General features: G+C 40.9%; 1 protein-coding gene across 5 annotated transcripts in view; it reads left to right on the top strand.

Annotated features, from left to right (window-relative positions):
• The first annotated feature begins 1,823 nt into the window (after window positions 1–1,823).
• Window positions 1,824–6,000, top strand: part of kidins220.S (kinase D-interacting substrate 220kDa S homeolog) — a 125,203-nt gene continuing 121,026 nt past the window's right edge. For 3 of the 5 annotated variants that reach the window (XM_041565052.1, XM_018265920.2, XM_041565050.1), the window contains exon 1: window positions 1,831–1,991. The gene's annotated coding sequence lies outside the window, so the exon portion shown is untranslated. Of the gene's footprint in view, window positions 1,992–6,000 lie in introns of all 5 variants that reach the window. The other 2 variants (XM_041565051.1, XM_018265924.2) reach the window with 2 other exon arrangements.

Below are 6,000 nucleotides of genomic sequence, written 5' to 3'. Positions count from 1 at the left end.
GGCTCCAGGGGCCTATAGAATATTAAAATAATACATTGGTGGCCAGGGAATTAAAAAAAAAAAAACCACAAATTGGTGTTCAGTAGAATTGAACTAGTGGCTTCAGGACTTCAACTCCGCCTCCTTTCCTGACTTTGGGTCTTTTTGCCGCTTCAGGACTTCAATTTCGGCTGTTTTCGTGACTTTGGTTCTTTTCGACACTTCGGGACTTCGTCTGTTTTCGTGACTTCGGGTCTTTTCTCCACTTCGGCTGTTCGTCACTTCCTCATTTTCAGCTGTTCGGAATCTAAAATGGCCGCAAATCTTCGGCGCTCGGAAGGGGGGCCTGGCTCTTTCAAAAGTGCAGCACTGCCGGGCCCCCCTTCATGCCCAAACAAACATTACCTTATCTATGAATGTGGTTAAAAATTGAGTTTAACCCCTTAAAATTCAGTTGATTAGAGTGGCTGTGCTGTATGTTAGAGTTCATACATACTACAATCATAAAGATACTGAGGGGGCTAGTAAAACCCTGCCCCCCCATTTCTACTACTTTCTAATTTAAATAAAATGCTGGTAAAAAGAACTGGCACAACTGCTGTAAATTGCAGTTTACGATGAGGGGGCGTTTACTGAATACAAATGATAAGGATATTAGAAGTCACTGAGGGGTTGTTCTGTGACCATATAAAGACACAAGGCTGCAGGCTGAGTTATACAGGGAACTCTGAGTATCACTCATGTATTATAAGGGATAATGTACCCCCTACTGTAGATGATAAGGATATTAGAAGTCACTGAGGATTTCTGTGACCATATAAAGGCACAAGGCTGCAGGCTGAATTATACAGGGAACTCTGAGTATCACTCATGTATTATAAGGGATAATGTACCCCCTACTGTAAATGATAAGGATATTAGAAGTCACTGAGGGGTTGTTCTGTGACCATATAAAGGCACAAGGCTGCAGGCTGAGTTATACAGGAAACTCTGAGTATCACTCATGTATTATAAGGGGTAATGTACCCCCTACTGTAAACGATAAGGATATTTATATATATATAGTGAATAGAGTACCCCCTCTTGTAAAATATAAAGATATTATAAGTTACTGAGGAGTTTCATGACCATAAAAAAACACAAGGCTGAAGGCCGAGTGTTTTTATACAGGTCATGGAACTCCGAGGTAACTTCTGATATCCTCATATTTTACAACTGGGGGTACTTTATTTATTATAATACACAAATTTCAGTGAGTCATGTGACAGAAATTACATCAGAACTCACCGTTTATAACTGATGACATCAGAACTCACCGTTTATAAGGATATAATTTACAGGATATTCATGGCTTTTGTGTATTATAAATATATAAAATATGTGTGTGTATAAGTAAAACACTAGCGCGCATTTATGTGTGGGCTGCTTTGATTTTTTTTTTGCGGGGCTGCTTTTTACTCCCAGTCCGGCCCTGGTGGAGGAAGATACTCAATGCACAACTTCCAGGCCAGTAAAAGAAATGTACAGGGATACCCAGGCAAATCTTTTTATTTCTAGAGGCAAGGAGTTTATTAGGCTAGTGGTGCTTGATATTTGTCCTGTATTTGGTCCATGTTTACACTGACAGGCCTATTTTCAATTTCACGCTTCTCCTGCCACCTCCAAACTCTAGTTCTCTTTGTTTGTACCAATTCAGGCAGCAGCATTATGGATTCTGAGCATCTTTTAACCTATTGTAAAGGACAAGAACCCAGACAGTCACCATAGCAACAGTTTCCAGCTCCCTTAGCAACATATTCGCCTGCTGCTATAAACCACGCCCCCACAATAAGAAAAGCATTGGCAGTGAGCCCCGCCCAATGTGTCGGTGTGAGTCTGACATGTCACGTGACGTGCCGCTGGCTGACTGTAGGAGAGACAAGATGGTGGCGGTCGGCGAATAGAATCACTGGTGACTGAGAGGGTTGTCGGACGGAGGAAGGCGATTCAGTTGTTGGTATGAATGGCTAAAGGTGGGCTTTGGTCCTTCTCCGGATGGTATTGCGCCGTATGGTTTAGGCGCGACACAGTTTTGTTGTTTACTATACAGGTCTTCAGCCTGACGCGGCTTTTGTTCATTAGACTGCCGGCTGGGACTTGTAGTTCAATTTGATGGAGAGCCGCCCGCAGGCTGGGAGTGTATTGTGTCCTTCTCACTTATCTGTCATTGGTACATCCCGGCACGGATTCGCTTTATGGCTCATGTCGGAACCGGTTCCTTTATAGGGCGTGGCTAGAACCCTAATATATCATGTCACTTTCATAATAAAAGCCACCAACAGCCAGCCTGGCAACCAAATAGGACAGGGGAGGTTTATTACTTTGAGGAGGGCAGACAGGGAATTTGTACTTAAAGGAGAAACAATTTATGTACAAATTATCTATCTTTTTTTTTTCCCTATTAATAACATTGTGATCAACCATCTTTTTTACCAGCTAGGTGGCAACCCTACACATAGACCCTCCTCCCCTCCAGCCCAGCTGTTACACTGGCCAAATGCCCCTGTTTACTTACCGATCGGTGCAGATTCAGGGATCAGAGTTCATGGCAGCCATCTTCCGGGTCTTCGGTAATCTGACAATGAGGCCAGCGTGGCGGCGCATGCGCCGTTGGAGCAATTTCGTGGTTCGCCACAACTGCGCATACGCCGAAATTGCCAAAGCGCCAGAAGAAGACCTGGAAGATGGCTGGCGTGAACTCTGATCCCAGAATCTGCACCGAGGGGTGAGTAAAAAGTAGGGATGCACCTTATCCAGGATTTGGAACTCTTATGCCCGGCCCAACCGAATCCGTATCCTAATTTGCATATGCAGATTAGAGGCGGGTGGGAAATTGTGTGACTTTTTATCACAAAACAAGGAAGTTTAAAAAGCACCCCCCTTCCCACCCCTAATTTGCAAATGCAAATTACGATTCGGTTCGGTATTCAGCCAAATCTTTCGCAAAGGATTCGGGGGTTTGCCAGAATCCAAAATAGTGGATTCGGTGCATCCCTAGTAAAAAGTTAGGGGCATTTGCCCGGGGTAGCAGCTAGGCTGGGGGGGGGAGGAGGGAGGGGGAGTCTATGCGGGGTAGGGATTTTTTTATCCTTTAATGGGGAAACTGTTATTAAAGGGGGACAATTGCCAAAATAATATAATAATACAAATAATAATTAAATAATATAATAAATCAAATAACAAATCTGCATTGTTTCTGAAATAATCAAGTTTATGTTCACTATCCCTCTCTCAGCATCTGTTTCTCTTCATTCTCTCTTCATTCTCTCTTCATGCAGCAGTTGGGTGTCAGATGAATGATCCAATATATCTTATAGTGGGGCTCCCTTTCCTAGCAGATGTATTAGAGCTCACTCAAATAACTGATTCCAGTACAAACAAATCAAACAAAATAACTGCCTTTTGCACAAATCCTGCATGTAGAGAGATATGATGTCTGGTGATTTTAATAGAGTGAGCTCTAATACTCCTAGTCAATAAATATGTGACACCCAACTGCTGCATGAAGACAGAATGAAGAGAAACAGATGCTGAGAGGGGACCAGTTAATATAAACTTGATTATTTTAGAAACGATGCAGAATGTTTAATTTTTTTTAGAAAACTTCTTATTTCAGTATGCTGAAGCTTATATTAAATTTTCATTTTTGTGACATTTCCCCTTTAAGTAGATGTTGGATACATCAGGTATAGGCACTCTGGGCAGCAGCAGGTTGGGCTCCCTTAAGTCATGAAATCCTAGATGGAGGGGGGGGGCGTATTTCATTGCTCTGAGCCCAATGCTCACTTGCTCCCCTGTATTATTTATTCTTGTGCTTCCAAGGAAAGGAAGGTATTTTAATATGTCCTTATAAATATTGTATTTTCTTTGTCTTTTAATTTATTTACAGCCATGTTATAAATGATAACACTGAAAATGCCAATACAGGTATAGGACCTGTTATCCAGAATGCTCGGGACCTGTGGTTTTCTGGATAAGGGATCTCTCTATAATATCGATCTTCATACCTTAAGTCTGATAGACCGGCCTGGTGCTCTCAGGGAGAACCACATCAGCCAAAACATATCTTATCACCTGCTGCATGATAGGAAAATATGGATGCACTATATGTTATATTTTGGGATTCCATTTAATCCTGAATCTTTCATGAAAGATTTCGCCAAATCCGAACCCAATTTACATGAGCATTTACTTTAGCAGTTTATGGTAATGAAGGGTTACAGGGGTTGTTCACCTTCCAACACTTTTTTCAGTTCAGTTGGTTTCAGATCACGAGAAATAAAGACTTTTTCCAATTACTTTCTATTTTTTGTGTGTGACTGTTTTTCTAATATTGAAATGTAAACATGGTGCCGACCATATAAACTGTTCTAAATTGACACATTTAGTTGTCAATATTGATACATTTATTGTCCCTGCTGAGCAGAATCCCTGAGTTTCATTACAGGCAGCTGTTAGAATTGATACAATAGTTGCTGATACTCCAGAGATGCTGCTGAGAAATGTATCAACTAAAAATGTAACCGTTTAGAGTCTGCACCTGAATTACTGAGCTGCCAGATTCAGAAGACACACCAGAGACAGGAACATTCAATTTTAAACTTAGATTTTGAAAAAAATGGTAAAAAAATGGAAAGTAATTGAAAAAAAGTATTTTATTGCCGTGGAACAAATGGGGTCAGCGACCCCCATTCGAAAGCTGGAACGAGTCAGAAGAAGAAGGCAAATAATTTAAAAACTAAAAAAAAAATTATGAAAACCAATTGAAAAGGTGCCAAAACGTGAAGGTGAAGCACCCGTTTAAATACTGTGACTTTGATATCACTCATTTGGGGAAAGCTCAGTCATCTGTAAGAACCCAACGCCACTTAGCAATGTTCAGTCTCATCATTTTGTCAGGCATCGCCTGGGAGGTATATTTTTTCCTTCATGTTCTCTCTAGTCGTATGAAGATCATAGAGAAGCTAATTGGGCCATCTAGCGCCTTCAAAGCAGAAGAAGGATTATTCCTTTTGCATGGATCCACCTCATGAAGCTCCAGAGCTGAGAGCTTTGCCGTATCTCCTCTATTAGCACTTAATCCCTTTTCTGTATTTATTGGTCTTACGGTGCCGCAAAAGTATGTAGTGCTTAAAGGAGAGCTAAACCTAAATGTGGCTAGAAATACCATATTTTATATACTGAACTTACTGCACCAGCCTAAAGGTTCAGACGGAAGAGGATCACTCCATGGTGCTCATTGGTATAATTTCCGGAAAGTCAATACAATCGCTTGGGGGTGCCTAACATTTGGCACCTCCAAGTGCACCAAGCCTTTCCTTTTTTTTAATGATTCAGGACTTCAATGTTATCATAGCAGTTTCTTTTCTAGGATTTTGCTAGGAGTGTCAGTGGCACTGCACATGCTCAGTGGGCTTTAAGAAGTTAAGGTCAGGGGTCGTCACAAATTATCAAGCAGAAAATGAGGTTTGCCAGTCATATAAACTGATGGACTGATTATTAACTTCTGATGCTGGGTGTACCGGTTTCTGTTATGTCTTGTAGTAATTATCTGAATTAATTACTAATCCGCATTATATTGAAACATTTATATGATATATATTCAATATATTGTGTGCCAGCCCTTAAGCTCAGGTAAGTAACAGCAGCACAGAGCATGTGCCATAAAGATAAAGGGGAGCTACTCATCTTTCTAGGCACACATCTTTAATGCCAAGGAGCTGTGGTTCCCTTGGGCTGGTTTATAAGCACAAAACATAATGTACAACATTTATGCATTACTTTTATAGTTAAGCTTTAGTTCTCCTTTAAGCGAGTGGGACAGGGGAAATCATTAATTTTATGGCATAGAATTATTGTGCTGAATCACAAGTAGATATTCCCAGCAATGAGCCTAATAAGGCAATTCTATAAAGTTCCTCTATTGAACTCTGGCAAATGACAATGATGGGAAATTTGACTTAGGTAGGATGTATGACTATG

The sequence above is a fragment of the Xenopus laevis genome, chromosome 5S, assembly GCF_017654675.1.
Source record: "Xenopus laevis strain J_2021 chromosome 5S, Xenopus_laevis_v10.1, whole genome shotgun sequence".
Lineage (NCBI taxonomy): Eukaryota > Metazoa > Chordata > Amphibia > Anura > Pipidae > Xenopus > Xenopus laevis.
This window is presented reverse-complemented; position numbering and strand designations above follow the sequence as displayed.